This window comes from Pholcus phalangioides, unplaced genomic scaffold (genome assembly GCF_987345545.1).
Source record: "Pholcus phalangioides strain wild (caught in Gottingen) unplaced genomic scaffold, Ppha-v1.0 ptg000008l_1, whole genome shotgun sequence".
NCBI classification, from domain to species: Eukaryota; Metazoa; Arthropoda; class Arachnida; order Araneae; family Pholcidae; genus Pholcus; species Pholcus phalangioides.
The window spans coordinates 26,762,457-26,780,294 of NW_028301601.1; positions in this window are offsets into that span (position 1 = coordinate 26,762,457).

Below are 17,838 nucleotides of genomic sequence, written 5' to 3' on the forward strand. Positions count from 1 at the left end.
ATTCGGTGCCCCTGGATGTATCTCATTGATTTTTGTTGTTTAACATTGTAAAATTTGCAACACATCGGTAGTCCAAGATATATGCAGTGTGGGGCCCCCCTCTAAAATTCAGCGAATTGAATCTGGCACCCTCATGAGGAAGTTTTCTGGGGGTACTTGATGAATCTCATCTGTTTTTTGTTGCTTTATTATTTTTATTAAAATTCGCTTCTTCAGTAAGCTGATCCTTTCACGCGTCCCTTTCCATAGCACGCTGATGAAGTGGGACGAAATAAACAAGATATGTTGTGAAGAGAAGTTGGGGGGGGGGGGTTGGCCGCTGCCCCCCCCAGTATATTGTAAAATTGTAAAATATATATATAATATTGTAAAAAATATATATATATACATAAGTACTAAATGAAAGTGTCAATAATAAAAGCACTCAAATACGTCAAAAAATACATCACAATTTATTGTAAGACTCCTGTCGCTATACACACGTCGCGAACAAATTGTTCCTTCCACGGTACATTCCACTGCTTACCATCGACAAGGATGAGGGTCTAGCTAACACTGCTGCTGGCTGTACCGGCGAGTCGCAACCAACTGCGGTTGATCGCCTAGTTTCTGAGATAGGGGACCTCAAGTTCAGGATGAAAAACTCCTTTTCCGATGTGGTAGGTCCTCCTGCCGCAAGCCGGGTACATAGGAAGAAAGGGAATTGAGAAAAATCTGCTCTTGAAATTCATTGGTTAATTCAATAGCTTCGTATAATTATTCTTCCTATAACTTCCTAAGACTATTCCTACTAATTGATTTAATTGTTATATTTGCTGTAATAACGCTTAATTAGAAAAATTATCTTAAAGTAATTATTATTTGCCTGTATATATATAGTTTAAGTTTCAGTATTAATAATTACATTAAATTACGTAGGCTCCAATTTAAAGAGCTTTTTGCCTCTCCCCATTGAAATAAAACAATTCAGAAAATTGAGAAAATTATTAAGGGAAATAATAATTAATATACTTCCCCCCCCAAGAGAGTCCACATTGAAAAGCTCGACCCACCTGGTCTTCTGACGTGTGTTACAGTAAAAGCTGTCAACTTGGGCACCTCCCTATATTGGACTGTTTTGAGTGTAACCAGTTATAATAATGAATAACAAGCATTATACACAGAGACAAGCTTCACGTTAGGTTCACAGAGGAGTTCCGCAGAGGAACATGGACGAGGTAAATGTGTGGTTTAGTAGTTGTTATAATAATGATCCTCCAGTGTAATCGGGTACCCTGGGACCCGCCAGGTTTACATTTACACCCGAGAACGACTATCAAACTATGTTACTATGGTAATAAAAAAGCCATTCGACAAAAAAGTTTGGCAATATTACCCACAGCTCAGCGAGACAAAATGCGCCTCCGGGCACTTGAAGGCCGCCGAGAAACACTGCTCTGAATAATCATCCCTTCCCTCCCCCCCCCCCAAAAAATATATTGTGTTGTTGCCCTGGGTTCCAGAGCCGCAACTAGATACTTCGTCACCCGGGAAAAACCTGCATTTTTGCGCCCCTTGCCACGTAGAAGAAGCAGTTAAAGGGTGAATTCCACGCTCCTTCTGGTCCAGCGCCTGGGGCAAAGGATCCGTCTGCTACCCCCCTCTTTGCGGCCCTGCTGGAGTCTACCAAAGATCACAGCCAGCGGCCAGTGAAAAATGTGTCTTAGGGGCTCACCAAAGATCACAGTCTATAGGCCCCGCTGAAAGATTCGATTGAAGAAATATTGACTTAGGGGTTCCGTCAAATCCCTGGGCCTGTGCTTCTCTGTCTTGTGCAGAATTTTAAGTTACGAAGTCCAAATGTACTCAATGTAAAGAAATTTTTTATCCCGTTTCCGGTAGCCTAAAATATATCTTCGTGCCCATTTCCGGTTCTACTTTTTATTCCTGAACTCGAGACACAACCTATAGGATCCTATATTATAACCATTGGATCTACTCCTTCTGGACCATTCCATCGCCCCCCCCCCCCGGACCATTCCACCATCCCAAGGGGGGGGGGGGATATTGTCCACTTTGCGAAACTCTGCTGTATATCATTTGCGGATACCTCTCTAACTTGGATAGACTTTGTTTGAATGGAACTGTAGGTGTCCAATTTAGACAGTTTTTACCGTATCATGTTACATGTGGCGTGCGTGCTGTGCGTTGGTGATGATGACTCTGGGTTTCGCGAACTACTCTGGGAAGTTTTACGTACTGTCGACGTTCACTCGACCTCAGCTTATAAAGTGCTTAAGACTTGTCCAGGTGTGACCATAGAGTGACGAATTAATGCCCTGCTAATTCCATGGAACTACGCCAAGTAAGTGAGTCTGCAACTTGACCCTTTCGTCCGCTACTCCCCTTAACATCCCGTACAGAAAACATCCCGCACAGGACTGAGATAACCACCGGGCGGTACCGCTGCAGCGATAGTCGAACTCATAATGGTGGTTACTTCGAGTTTTGCGGACTACTCCGAGAAGGTTTACGCAATGAGCGACGTTCACTCGACCCTGACTTATAAGGCTTAATATGACATTACGATGTGTCCGAGTAATAACGATCTAATGGGTATAAATAGTAAAATTTCACACTACGCCAAGTAAGTGAGTCTGCCACTGTCCCTTTTTTCGTTCGCTACTCCCCTGTGCAGGACTATCCTGGAAGTCCTTATAGTGGTTATCAGTGTGTCGCAAGTGATTGTGTGATGATTACTATTAGTTTAGGGAGTGCCGAAAAGGAAAAAGGCACCAAACGGACATCCATACGACCGAAATTGTCCGTTAACGGGTAGTGTACGCTAGTAAGAACTGAAATACGTTAAAGTCCTGTCACACGGTACTCGGAAAAAAATGTCAGTCAGGACGGTGTGACAGAGGTGTCTGCTAACGGGAATGTCCTTTATTGGAAGTATCCACTGTATTATCTCTACTAGATATCCAATGTTTATTTAATGTTTTTTTACGATGTCGATTACAACTCCACCCCCCTCCCCCCTTTTCCCGTGGCTATCCGTTATCGAGAGGTTCTACTCCGTTATATAGTCAGACCTCGGTATAACGCCATCCTTGGAAACCGATTTAAAAAAAAAAACGATTTTAAATAACGAGTAAACAAGATTTGTTGATCATTCTGCAAGGACCTTTAAAAAATTACGTTATAACTGGGGTGACGTTAAAAGTGATCGACGTTGTAGTGAGTTCTTATTGTAATTGTATTATGGCTTTGTCGGGTACTGATGTTTCTAACCCTTTTTTTGGCTATTATTCCCGTAAGACTCTTTCAGTTGGTGACTTTCCACCATAAATTTGGCCTGAAAATTGGCTGAAAATTTGTTAACCCCTAGGATGTAGCATAGTCCGTAGCTCCTGTTTGGACCATAGTTTTTTTCTCATGGCCACCTTGTCTTAAAGAGAACTTGATGCCAGTACCTACTCATGGTTGCAAGAAAAGACCATGATAACTTCCCAATTCGAGGTTGATAGCATGAGTGCCAAAACCTCTGAGCTCCTGACTCCCGATGAATTCTATGAGGGAGCACAGCCCCCAAATAACTAATGACTATACACCCCACTCCCTCCTCCTGCATGTGATATTAAGTCCCGTATGTACGAGAAGACTGGCAACCTTGAGCTCTCCTCCAATGCTTCCTTCATGTCAGCTCTTCCGATTGGTAGGGCTCTAGCCTAGAAGCCCGATGATCGAAAAATTCGCGGCCATCGTGGGCCCGTGAAGAATTCTTTCCTGAAAATGCCCGGCAAAACTCCCGGCCTTTATGGGCGCCGCTTTTCAGGCTTTCCTGAGAAGGCCCGTGACATTCCAGGTCTTTATGGGCCTGTGAGATACCCTTTCCTAAGAAGGCCCCGAAAAACTCCCACTCTTGTCAGAGGCATTATCACGAGGCTTCTTTTGTACTTGAGAGGACCTCCGGGCCGGGCCCTGGTGGGTGCATGCGTTAACACAGGACTGCCCCTTCGAAATAAATTACTGGCTTCCACTGAGGTCAAGTATTTTTAGTTTTAATTTGGAGGCCCGAGAAATAGCCTACTTGTCCTGTGGAAAAATCGGCGTCCCCCTCCCCATCATCTTGCAGCAGGATACCTACGCTTTGACGGGCCCCCCCTAAAGTGAATTTACGGTGGTAAAAAACAAAAATATGATAATAGAACCGTCTCTGGGTGCAGGCCCGTAGCCAGAAATTTTGTTTGGAGGGGACCAAAGTTACAGAACAATAGATTTGTCCATCTTTCCCCCCCCCCTTTTTCTGGCATTTTCTCACATTTCGGAGAGGGGGGATCCTCAAGTTCACCCCTCCCTCCCGCTACGGCCCAGCCGAGGCCCAAGGCCAGTGCCGTCTTAACGCATGGGCTCACCTTGGCACAGCACAGGGGCCGTGAATAGATCTGGTTGAAATTGTAAGAACCAAGATTGAAACCGATACGCTTATTTTTCGCATTTTTCAAATTTTATAAAAGAACTTTTATCAATATTTTATAGAGTAATACCGGACTTACAATGAGAATTTTATGGGCGACTCCCTATTGACTAGTATGTTATCGGCTGATTATACCTCCTCCCCCCCCCTCTTCTCGCAAGTGTCGTCTTAATGTGTGGGGGGGGGGGGCACCTGAGCACAGCCGTGAGGAGACGGGGCTCAACTATAGAAAGGGGCCTCATATACGATCTGATAGAAAAATTTGAGAATAAACAAGCAAATTGGAGAGCAGGTTTTTTTTCTCTAGGCAGATAGGAAGAGGGGGCTCAGAAAAATCACTTCGTCACAGGGCTTATGCAGGGCCGCAACTAGGGCGGAGCCAGCTGGTTTGGTGAATCGGGTGCTGGACCAGAAGGGGAACAAATTTCACCGTTTAATCTCCGATTCAACATTGTAAGAGGGTGCCAAAATGCTTGCTTGACACAGCTGACCGAACCTCTAGTTGTGGCCCCGGGTCTATGATGGTTTTAAGGTGGCCTTCATGTGAAAAATGGGGGGGGGGGAGCTGAAAGGCTTCAGTCTAGTTTCTTATAATTTTTGTTTTTTTCATACTATAAATTCTTTATCGAAAGACCAGTGGAAAATTTGGCCTCTAAGGCTCCTCACCGAAGATAGTAGCCTAGCCATCCCTGCTGCAGGACGTGGGTGCGATAAATGCATAAAGTCTTCCCGACTAGGCCAGTACATCCTATAATATTGTATCTAGGAAGTAATGAGTCCCGTATATAACGGGTGAATAGAAACGTTACGCCGTGCGCCAATAGCAGTTTTTTTTTTTTTGGCCTTGTAGCATCTGCCGCGAATTCACAATGGCACTAACAATTTTAAGGGAAATTAAAATTAATTTAATACTCTAGAACAGTGGTTCTCAACCGGGGGTCATATGAACTCGAGGGGTCCTAGGATATTCCACGGGGCCACGGATGAAAATCTGGCAAAAGGGGAGCCACGGCTACTGATACGGGGGCCACGAAGAAGTTTGTGGAATTAAATTTTTTTAGTCACTCTGACTAAAAAAAGTTTTATTTCAAACAAAAAATTCATAGAATACATTTTTCGCAATTTTTCCGCTATTCGAGTAACATTAACATGAGGAAGGAAATAAAAAAAAGCGTTGCATGTGATCTCGGTGGTTTTACGACTTGGGGGTGACAGTAGGCCTTGACACACAATATAGAAGAGGTTTAAAGCAAAATGGAGTAACTGTAAAGACAGAAAGTTGTGTGTGTTTGATGACTTTTCATTCAAAGAGGGCTGCCATAAAGAAAGCAGACAAAGCTTTGTTTACCATTCATTGACATTCTTTTGAGTGCTGGTAGTAAATGTAATCCAAGAAGTAGATGGGTGAAAAATGAAAGCTTGTAAAAAAACCCATCGTTTTCATGCAATTACAGACGGATAGCCATCTAGTTTAGCACAAAGCTATCTTCAACCGGTACTGAGTGGTCTGATCATTGATCATTTTTGTCGCACCGCGGTCATTTTCTGCACGCGAGGGCTAATTAGACTGGGACCTACAATTTATTGCCGATTCCGAACGGCAGGCTTGTTTCTTATACTCATCGAGAGGTTGGTGCGCCAACCCCCCTCGATGGGGGACTCAATGCGGTAGCAATTTTTCGCTGCGGTCAAGTCGCCGTTTTTTGTTGTACTCCTGTGTCAGGAAAGTTTTCTGGCAAGGACGAACCGGGTAACGAACTCGCGACACCTCTAAACCTGAGTGGTCCGATGGGGAATATATCGTAGCCGGTCAATTTGTCGCACTCAACTTGTCGCGATCAACTCGTCGCGCCTCAATTTGTCGCGGTACAAATTCGTCGTAGTCCAATTCGTCGCGGTACAAATTTGTCGCAACTCCAATTCGTCGCGATACAAATTCGTCGCAGCTCCAATTCGTCGCTGTACAAGTTTGCCGCCGTGTCAGTTCGTCGTGACGTCAATTTATATATTACAGCGCAGAATCAATTTCGTCGAACCGTCGATTCTTCACTGTACATGTTCCACGCGAGCTTGTATGTAGGTTTTCGTCTTACACGTGAAATAAAAACATGAACAAAAGTGTACACGCAGTTAACTGAAAATAATTAATTTTTGTCTATGCGGAAAGGTCATCGAAATTAAAATTACAATATCAATTACATTTAAAAATTTAACTGCATATAAAAGTTTAATTATATTTGAAAATTCGGTTACAAAAATTTGAAATGTTAAATAATTGATTTTTGCTGTGATAAAATTTCAATATCATGTGGAAAAATTTCGGTTTGTATGATATTCCCCAAATTACAGTGAGCCTATCTTTAACGGTAAATTTCTATCTGCCCCATTACAGTATCTTCATAAGAACCTGAAATATTTAATTAATTAATAATTCAATTCAATTAATATTTAATTTCACCGTATAAGCCACACTTACAACCACACAAACAAATCAGCAAAAGATATGCGACTGATTATAAACATAAGATTAATGGTTATATTATATCTATGCGACTGACCCATAGTCATCTTTCTTATTGGTGATTACATTGCCTTTGTAGGTGCTCATCCTGTGGGCATTATGAAAACTTCATCGAATTGTCATTCACAAGCGCTGTACATTTCTACCCTTGATCTGCGCCCAACTCCCTTCGCTGTGAGAAATAGAAATCCCAACAAAAGCGGGAAGTGCGGCTTATACGGTGAAAATTAAATATTAATTTTATTGAATTATTAATTAATTAAATATTTCAGGTTCTTATGGAGATACTGTAATGGTAAATGTTGGTGACTCTCGAAGGGGGGGGGGGAACTCTCGAGCCCATGGGGCAGATAGAAATTTACCGTTAAAGAAAGGCTCACTGTAATTTGGAGAATATCATACAAACCGAAATTTTTCCACATGATATTGAAATTTTATCGCAGCAAAAATCAATTATTTAACATCTCAAATTTTTGTAACCGAATTTCCAAATATAATTAAACTTTTATATGCAGTTAAATTTCTAAATGTAATTGATATTATAATTTTAATTTCGAGTGTCATGTACATGAAGTTACATACAATGGGCTAATTAAAAGTCTGATTTCATTCTTTTTACTTTAGAGTTGTTACTTTAGAGTTGAAAAAAAAAATCAAAAATCGATTGACATTTGCAGTGGTGTCAGAGACAGAGATGCTGTTGGTGCCCAGGGTATTTTATGGAATGGGTATGAGCACCCAGAGAAATGATTCAGCAATCAAAATTAACTACTTCAAGATCAAGACAAGAACCCACAAGTTTCAAACACTTCCGGCATCCTTGGCCAGTCAAAGGTGCCGACATGAAGGAAACATTGAGGAGGTGGGGGGGGGGGGGGCTAAAAATCGCCATTCATTCCGTTTATAAGGGACTCAAACCCGTACTCAGGAGGCGAAATGGTGCATTGAATTGTATATTCATGAGTTATTGGAGTTGGGGGGGGGGGGTGCTCAAATGGCATCAGCCCCCAGTTCTGGTGCCTATGGTCGGAATGTTTGAATATTATTTCGGTGTGGATAATACGAAGTGATTTGAAATGTACACTGCACTGCAAAAAAATAATTTGAAAATAATACTTTTCGCAGCTGTTACACATAAAACATAGATACATTGTCTTGTCATAAAAAATTCCTTAAAGATATATTCTCTGCATGGATACATAGAAACCGGGAAAATTGGGTCATAAAACTGAGTGTGAGGCCCGAATCCCCCTTGCGCACAAGTGGAATTTCAAGGCATTTACGCACAACCGAGCCCCTCTTGGCCATTTTTCTTTTTTTTTCCCCACCCTTTCTTCGTTTTGTTTCCTTCCTAAATTTATAAAAGTAAAAAGGACTGCTTTCACATCAAATTTCAGATTTTTTTGGTGGGAATATAGTCAAACCCCATTATAATGAACTCCAAGAGACCGGAGTAATAAAGAAATTTCGTTAAATTTCAGATTTTTATATTGTTCCTATGTAAACTTATCCGGGGGATTAGAAAAGTTTTCGTTAAAACGATATTTTTTCCGTTAAAACGGTATTCGTTAAAACAGGAGTCGACTGTATTTCGTCTCAAACTATTTTTTTACGTGTATATGCAGACTGCATGGGGTAACATGGCGTATGGCACTTTACTGGCGAGCCGTTAGTCTTAAAGACATATCCAACTAGAAAAAGTATCCAAATCATGTGCCCAACTCAGATATGTCATTCATGTTGTAAGGGATTCTGACATTCTGAAAATCTGCTTATGTAATACTTGAATGGCTCCTTATTTATATTTTCCGACGGGCTTGAAATCCTGATATAGAATCATTATTATGTTCACATGAACAGTTTTGTCACTGCGTTACGCAATGACAAAATCCGTATATACCGGGTGAATCGAAATGTTACGCCGTCCGCCAATAGAAGTTTTTTTTTTTGTTTTGTAGCAGCATTTGCCGCGAATTCACAATGGCACTAACAATTTTAAAAGGGAATTAAAATTAATTTAATACTCTAGAATACTTTAGGACATTCATTTTTAAAAATATTGTTGGTGCTGCTACCTACTTTCAAAATGAGAAGTGACTTATGAGGTGATGACGAAGCTCAAGTATAAAAAAACTGAATTCTTCATTCAGCTTTGCTCCTTATAAATGAAGCTTATAAACTGACCTGAAAGATCAAACTCCCAGTCCAGTAATTTTTTCAAGACCCAAGGAGACATCGAAAACAAAGGAAAAAACACTCTCCACACAAGCAGACGACAGGTAAGATCGTAAAAAGTGAATTTTTCCACATTCCACTTTAAAATAATGTGCTGCCATCTAGTCTCAAATTTAAAAGTGACTCTTGTGGTGATGATGAAGTTTAAAGTAAAAAAACTATATTCTTTATTCCGCTCAGTTCCTTATAAACAAAGCTCATAAATTGAACTGGAAATTAAAACTGAAAGTTCGGTTATTTTATTTGAGCATAAGGAGACGTTCAGAACAAAGAACCTCTTACTGAGCAGACGACAGACGGTTTGTTCGGTTCCCTACAAGCTAAGCTCACAAACAGAACTGGAAGTTCGAACTTCCAATTCGGTTATTTTTTAAGGACACAAGGAGAAGTCCAAAACAAGTAACCTGGAGAGAAGCAGACGACATTACTGGTCGGACTTATTACTGGAGGGAGAATCCAGCCGCCGCGACTGCAGCGACATCAAATGTAAGGAAATCGCGTCACTCGGTCAAAACAAACTTCCCGCCTGGCAATTTGCCCATAGAAATGTACAGTTTGGTCTCTAAATATTGGGTTTTTTTAAAGATTTAAAAAAAGGATAAAGAACTCATATAAAGGTTAAAAAAGATTAAATTATTTTCATTTAATACCGGAATCATTTCTTTCATAATTTCTTGAATTTTCCTTCATTATTTTTTGAATATTCTTTCATTCATTAATTTTATTATTATCTCTTTCATTAATTTTATTATTATCTCTTTTATTAATTTTATTATTATCTCTTTCATTAATTTTATTATTATCTTTTTCATTAATTCTTTCACTAATTTTGGAATTATCACTTTTATCAATGCTGTAATTCTCTCTTACATTAATTCTAGAATATTTTCTTCCATTAACGCCGAAATTATAACTTTCATTAATTTTGGCATTATCTCGTCCATGCTGTGAAATTATTTTTTCATTTATTGTTTTAAACTCCTATTTATGCCATAAGAAAATAACGGGGATCGTGTTTGTTTTCACCGAGTCACGTGATGTCCCTCAGCACTGCCAAAGCGGAGACCGCTGACGTCCTACTCTCTCCAAAGGCTTGATTTATATATTGTTGGTGCTGCCATTTAATCTCGAAATTTCATGCGATGATGAAAGAGAGTTCTTTGTCATTTTTTGGCATGAAATTTTTTTATGAGACGAAAATTTCGGTAACAAAATTCGTACATTTGCAATAATCGAATTTATGTAGAAAAAATAATTATTTCTTTCCACAAAAACATTCGGACAATATGGATGATCGAACAAATAAGTGAAACTACGGATAATGTGGTCTTCAGATAGGGTCACCAGATTCAAAACTGAAAAAAGAGGACGCCTGGTGCGAACCTTACGCAGTGCCGTCTTAACGCATGCTTCCACTCCCCCCCCCCCCCCCCCACGGGCCGTGCCCGAAGAGCCTCAAGAGAAGAGGTGCATCAGAAAAACGAGACGTAGTTGAATTTTTCGAGAACTTTCCATGTAAGGCCTCCAAAAAATTCCTTTTCTTGGGGGGGGGGGGGCTATGATGCTATTACGACGATCCTGTCTGTCTGCCCTACTCTTGTGGAAGTCATGGAATTCTAGTAATTGATTCCTTTACTTCTATTCATTTACATTAATTACACAAAAATAGCAATGAAAATTCGAAAAATGATCAAAGTTATCGAATTGCAATATCGAATTGATAAAGAGATGATGAAGTGCTTTAAAAGTATGACAAAAATTTATGTCTGTTCAATATGATTCGAGCCACGATGAAGTGTCAGCAGGTGGACCATGACAATAATTATTATCAATAATTTATGAACTTTGTAAAATTAATTTAAATGCTATTCCCTCCCAATGGGTCGTGTTTCATTACGGTCCAGACTATCACCGCGTTCCTGAAATAATGAAAAAAATTAGAGTAATAAAATACGTTCTTTCTGGAAAAAAATTCCCCTCCAAGATTTATGTTCGCAACTCGAAAAGTTTGTAAGTCGGGAACAACTACATAAAATGTTTTTAGAGGGAGTCGTAAAAATTTTTTTTTGCATTGGGCCGCGAAATTCTTCCGTGCCCGGACCTGTGTCCGATTTTGAATTTAAATATCTCAGGGAATAATACAGTTAAAAACATGTGATTTGTTTTTTGGGCTCAGAAGAGGAAAGAGCAACAACTGTCTGATTGGAAATTAGAGGGGGGGGGGGCGATCGTACAAAAATTTACATTTTTTATTTCGTGTACACTGTATTTTCATCCTCAAAACTCGTACAGGGTGATTTTTGGTCATATTTTGAGAATTTTTAAAATTAGAACCATACCGCTACGGCGAACGGTTGATGAGATAAAGGCTGTACCAACACTCCAAGGAGAAACCATTGAATCTTATAATGGCCATAATATTACCAATAGGCGGGCCGCAACTGGAGGGGGGGGGGGAGCAGGCGAGTCTGGTGCCCCGGACGCAATACAAAAGGGGGCGCAAATTCAACCATTCAACCTATCCTTCAGCATTACGGGGGGGGGGTGCCTAAATGAGTAGTTGCCCTCGCTAACCAAGTATCCAGTTGCGGCCCTGCCAGTAGGTATCTTATTTCTGACGAATCGCCGTTATATTGGGTACTTTTTCTTTTAGATACATTCTCAAGTTTATAATTTACACGTGGTAGCATTTCTTTTACTTCTATAGATCAAACTACACACTTGATCCACTAATGACCCACAAAAGTCATGTCCTTATTCTGTAGAACTTGGTTTGCTGCATGGGGCCCATCTGGTCACTTCTGGCAACCAAGTGACAATTAGATCTGGTTCCGATTTTCAAGAGTAAACATGCAAATAGGTAGGTAGGAATTTTTAGCTATGTAGTAGTGCCTCTTTCACAAAAGTCGCTTTGTATGAGTCGCTCTGTATGCGGGCGTATGATAATGTTAAGACAGCCCCGTGCGGGCTTTATGAAAATTGTGAAAAGCTAATCGAAAAACTTGGCAATAATGTGAAGTTTAGTTTGCAATATTATTAGATTCTCATCTTTTGTACCATCCTTGTGTGATAATGATCTTCAACTATACAATCAAGTGTTCTTACAATTTTAGGATCTTCTATCGGATGATGGATGTTGAAAAAAATCGTTCATTAAATATAAAATACCATATGATATCTTTTTGGTGGTGCCCCTTTAGTACTGATGCCTTAAGCACGTGCTTATTTTGCTTAATGGTTAATCCGGTCCTGTGACTGCGCACATGATTTCTCGGGAATGAATGTTTCAAACAAATATTTAAAAAGTTTTCACACGTATTTTAGTTCATTTTTTTAAGTTCATAGTATGGCTACAACATGGACCTACTATATCCTTGATACATTATTGAAAACGATGTGAAAGGTTGAACTTTTCAATTGTGATTCATTTCTGTGTGGCTACTCCCTCATTATATATTACTTTTATCCGCATGAAGAGAATTAAATTAATAAAACTGCTTGCAACCACATTTGGCGATTTATATCACTACAAGAATGCGTATTTTGGAATCTACAACTGACATTTTCTCAACGAAACCATAATAATTTACACAAAAATAAACTAATTTGAAATAATACAAATTTCATCCAGCACAAGTAACTTGATGACATTGTGCCGTCTTCAAGCGCAGAATTTACATTGATTGAAAATAATTTATTATATATTCGGGGTAATTATAAAAAAAACTATCCCGACATATGGGCCCCTAACTATCATACCATTCACAGAAACTGAATGAAATTTTGGCATAAGGTACTTTGAGGTATGCGCTCAAGAATGACATGGAAAACAACAGTGTCACTCTAACAGTTACGGTTACAGTGAGAAAATTTCGAAAATATCAAATGACAACACCAAGTTTTTTGTATTGGAATGCGATCTCCATTGTGAAAAACACTAAATAGCGTTGGAATGGCACCTGTAGCACGAAAATCCCCGGAGCTAGGCAAGGAAAAAGGACTTTGCCGTGCACCAGAGCATTAATGTTCGTTTCATTCGTCACACCGTTTCTTCGATCCCAGCCTGATTAGTCCTCCATAAGGTCATGTGCAAAACACAATAAAATGCTTTATTTTATGCTGCTTCTCTGTCCTTATTGGTTGTCCTCACTTTTAGCCTATCTACCGCCGGTGATTTTCATGCTACAGTTGCCGTTCGAACGCTATTTAGGGTTTTTGACAATGGAGATCACATTCCAATACAAAAAACTTGGTGTTTCCATTTTTATATTTTCGAAATTTTCTCACTGTAACCGTAACTGTTAGAGTGACACTGTTGTTTTCCATATCATTCTTGAGCGCATACATCAAAATACCTTATGCCAAAATTTCATTCAGTTTCTGTGAATGGTATGATAGTTAGGGGCCCATATGTCGGGATAGTTTTTTTATGATCACCCTGCATATTTTTTTACTGTATTCCATTACGTTCATTTTGCTCTTTCGTTATTGTCATAAATTGTCATAATACAAGTCACGAGAGAGCTGAGAAGCTGTAGCACTCCTGTTACACCTCGCTATAATCGATAAATGGCGATCTTCTCTGGCCGTCGTGGCTCTTGGACGAGCTTGCCCAGGCTTTCTCTCGATGGATCCGGTATCCTGGAACTGTTTCCATAAGTTACACACGACGCTGACCGTTAAATTGAACTGTCTACAAATCTGAACTTGAGATCGGCCCGCTTCTAGCCTACCCACAATTCGCCACCTCATTCCATCATCTAAACGTTGGTGGTTACTCATTTTTACTGTTACAATTTGAAATGAACCGATTGCTGCAAAATAACACCAAGAAATTCACCGAGGTGTGCTAGAGAACGAAATGCGTCTTAACTTACGCGCGCTTATAAAGCCTGTTTCTCTACTGGCTCCGCCTACACACACTTTTACGCTTACGTATTTGACGTATAAGATTTGCACTTTTGTCTATAGTCTGTTTCAGGTTAACTTTGCAGTGAAGAGAAAGGTAGAGAGTGTATTCCTTCGCCGCAAAATATAGTTCTCATATATCGGAGGTTTAAGATGAACCTTTATACAGAATATTTAAATTTTTTCTATGATTTTGAAAAAAATACTGAAAAAAAATCGTTTTGAACCGATGTTTACTTGTTTAAAATCTTTAAATTATAAAAAATATTGGTTACCATTATTAAAAATCCATAGCAACGGCAACGACACTCAGGCGCGATATCCTAGAAATTTTCCCCGCCAATATCACTGTCGTGTTTTTTTTCGTTACACAATTATATACTGTATATATACATTTTTTTTTTCGTTATTTGGTTGAATTTTCCATAACGATACAATTTTTCATTCAGTTTTACATGCAGTTGTAGGCTTACATAAAAACGAATATTCAATCAGTTTTATTTTCTCCTAAAAATTGGCTTCAGTGAGTTCAGATATTCACTCATAGATTACAAGAAGTGTTTCTCTTCCACGAGAGTGTCGATACTATTGTGACTTGTGAGAGGCCCTCTATGGGTGCAAAAGTTTTGGTTATAGGTCCTCCTTTTTTTAATTATTTATTTTTTGCCATGTTTATGGGATAGTTTTAGTTACCGATCACGGAGAGTGTTGACAGAGTCGCGACTTCCACTCACACGAACGGACGCCATCCTCCACCCGCCTGTTTCTCCTCATGCCCCTTGCCTTTAGCGTCTCTTGAGATACAATAAATGAGTGGGGGGGGGGGGGGGGTCCACAGTGGTTTGGGCTTTCATCTGTTATGTGACAGTTGTGTCTTAATTTTCACCAGAGATAGCTACGCTAAAGTTCTTTTCTCTTCCATTCCTGAATACCATATTTTCGCTTTTTGAATACTCGCTGTAAACAAAACTCGATAAGAATCATCCGTAATAACCATGAGCAGCACATCAACCGTAACAAAAGACTAAAGCTGTCGGGAAAACAAGTGGCATCGACGTATACCGTTCGGGGAAGGGGGGAGATCGAGTGACGGAAATTTTGGCGAGAAAAGCGAGTAGAAAAATTCTAAACTTTTCCGTATCATTATTATTATTTGGTGCTATTCCTGCATTTACATGTTACAAAACAGAGTTAATCTGCTTCTTCTTAATTTTATTTAACATTAATTTTTTCCATATAAATTGAAGAAAAAATTAAAAATCCCCAAGTTTTTGAGAGCCATGGTTAATATACAGTATTTTAAAATTATACGTTGCTTTCATAATATTGTTTGGATTTTTTTTTGTAAATAAATTTCAGCTGAGGGAAGGGAAATATTGCAGAAACATATGACTGTTTTTTGAAATTTTTAATGTTACTTACGGTCCATCAATGAAGAGTAAGTGACACGCTTATAGAAGATAATTATTTTTTTCTAAATTTTAAAACATTTTCTAATCAAAAAACAAAACAAATGATTTCAAAAACCTCACTGAAAGTATCGGCAGTGGTTTTCTTTTAATTCTATAATTATTACTAATCTAACTGTGCAATTACGTTACACGTAAAAAATATTTTTCTCAGTGAGATTGGCGAGAATCGGCCCTATCTTACTGAGGCCGCGCATCGATACATTGGTTAAGAGGCTTTCATTCCCATAGCAAAGAGTGATGCGGTTCCCTCGTAGCTTCCCCTTCACTGCAAAGTTAACCTGAAACGGACTATAGAAGCAGTGATTTTACATTCAGTTCAGTTATTTTCATGAAATTCGATAAAATATGCAAATTCTCTTAATTTATTTCACCAGTGTATGATATAGAACGATCTTGTCCTATATGGTACAAATTATTTATGATATTAATTGATCAAGTCTTTAATTTTTCAGTCGAATATGTATTTGAGTCCATGTGAATAATCTCTACTTTGAAGGACAACAACTTGGGACAATAAATTATTTTAATATAGTTTGAAAAGCATAGATCTATATCATGAACCTGACAAAGATATATATCAGATACACAATATGCTGATATATCAACATATCGTGTGCATTTAAATAAAAATATTGCCTTGAAATAAAAATTTGGAGAAAATTTAAAGTCGGTACAATTTTTTGTTTGAATGGGAATTAAAAACGTTTGAATGAATAATTTTTCATATGAAATTTTGATTTTAATAGGATTAATTATGTTTATATATCAAAATCATTTCATCAGTTATAATTAAATCCTTATGTTTTGTATAGTAGATGTTGGTATTTTAGGAAGAGCAAGAACTTATCCACCGTAACTTTAATTGCCAATTTATAATTGCACATATTTTTCAAATTTAGAAAAATTTGCTCTTGTTTTTGTTGTATATGTGTGTTTTTCTTAAAACTATTTATTTTTTTCCTTTGATGTTTTCATTTTCTACCATACTTTGAGAATTTTAACTTTTTTTGTGTTGCATAATTTTTATTCTGTATTTTTTGTTTTATTAGCATAAATTAATAATTTTAAATAAATAATTAATATACACAATACATTAATTAGTTTCTTGTGTTTTTTGTATTATATATAATTTTCTTAATTATAATATAATTTTTCAATTATCAGCCTCAAAATGATAACTGTGTCTCACAATTTCTATTTAGTAATTTTTGTGCATACATGAAAATGAATAAATTTGATTGAAAATACAAGTAAAAACACCATTACTTGTGAATTGATGTTATAATAACAACCAATAACCAGTGCTGTAGTGGTGGGTTGGTAGGATACGGGGTTAAAAATGGGAAGAGTTTTTTTTTGGTACATGAGTTCAACATACCCACCTCCCGAAAATTACATTTTTTTTCTTCTTCTGAAATGGCGCCATCTATCGTTCAAAATTTGAAATATTTGAATATATCACATTCATGATATAGATCTATTTATCTCTGACTATGCCTTTTTTAGCCAGAACGATATCGTAGCCTGATATAGATCTATATTGGAAACTGAAATTTCACGATATAGATCTATATCTTTGTGCTACTTGGGAAAATGCGTCGTGCGCCGCCATAAGCGGAAATTGACTTGAAAGTCTGGGGGGGGGGGGGCAAGGTCATTATTGTTGGGGAGGGCACGATGATGATGTCAATTCATATATACATATTATACATATATACATTAGATCAGTCGACTCCACCGTTGACGCTGGGGAGTGGGGTCAATTTATGAGCTTTGTTTATAAGGAACTAAGCGGAATAAAGGATATAGTTTTTTTACTTTAAACTTCATCATCTCCACATGAGTCACTTTTGAATTTCAGATTAGATGGCAGCACATTACTATGAAGTGGAGAGGGGAAAAATTCACTTTTTACGATCTTACCTGTCGTCTGCTTGTTTGGAGGTCCTTTGTTTTGGACAAAGGTCTCCTTGAAAAAATTACTGAACTGGAAGTTGATCTTTCAGGTCAGTTTATAAGCTTCGTTTATAAGGAGCAAAGCTGAACGAAGAATTTAGTTTTTTATACCTTCGTCATCACTACATAAGGCACTTCTGATTTTGAAAGTAGATAGCAGCACCAACAATATTTTTAAAAATGACTGTCTTAAAGTAATTCTAATGTATGTGCCTATATATTATTTGACATCATCATTAAGGCCTCCACCCCAGCCATCATCATCGTGACCCCATCCCAGACTCTAA